An 808-nucleotide genomic window follows, 5' to 3' on the forward strand; every position below is an offset into this window, starting at 1 on the left:
CACACACACACACACACACACACACACACACACACACACACACACACACGTACAAGTATATATACATATAATCCAGAAACAGCCTGCAGAGTGCGGTAGTTAATAGAATTCATTCTTTTCTCTACAGCCCGTTACCAAATGATTGAATCAAATTCCATTGGCCATTGACTCCAGGTATGTACTATGTGCGTGCGTGTATGTGTATGTGAGCATGTGTGTGTGTGCTCGCACGCACGCGGGTCAGAAAGGGCCAGCGAGAGAGAGAGAGAGAGAGAGAGAGAGAGAGTGAGAGGGAGAGAGATAGTGTGAGCGACGTTATGTCCCACACGAACTTGCTTAGAAATTGCTAATTGTGTATGCAAGCAGTGTATGAGAATTAATTAGGCGATTTAAGCAATGATAACACCTATTATAATGCAGTGTTCAACAACAAAAATTGGTGTCAATTAAACGGAATATAATTTTAAAATTGAAGCTTAACAATTCTTGACATGACAAATTAGTGTTTACCGAAAATTCGAGTAATTAGATACAGCATGTTTACAGTCGTAATTCTTACTTCTACTATAACTAATATTACTGGAGGTTGTTCCCTCCTCCGCCGCTGCCACCGCTGTTGCTGCTGCTATTCAATGTTGCGGAGGAAAAGGAGAAGGATGAGGAGGAAATAGAGGTCGATTATTAAATTGCTGTCGATGTTTAAACGTCAGGTCAGCTTTTACCAAAAATGCTCCACTCTCGACCAGCACTTATCGTATCACAGAATGCGTGTGTTATCCAAAATGCGCAACACACACACACACACACA

The sequence above is a fragment of the Octopus bimaculoides genome, chromosome 25, assembly GCF_001194135.2.
Source record: "Octopus bimaculoides isolate UCB-OBI-ISO-001 chromosome 25, ASM119413v2, whole genome shotgun sequence".
Lineage (NCBI taxonomy): Eukaryota > Metazoa > Mollusca > Cephalopoda > Octopoda > Octopodidae > Octopus > Octopus bimaculoides.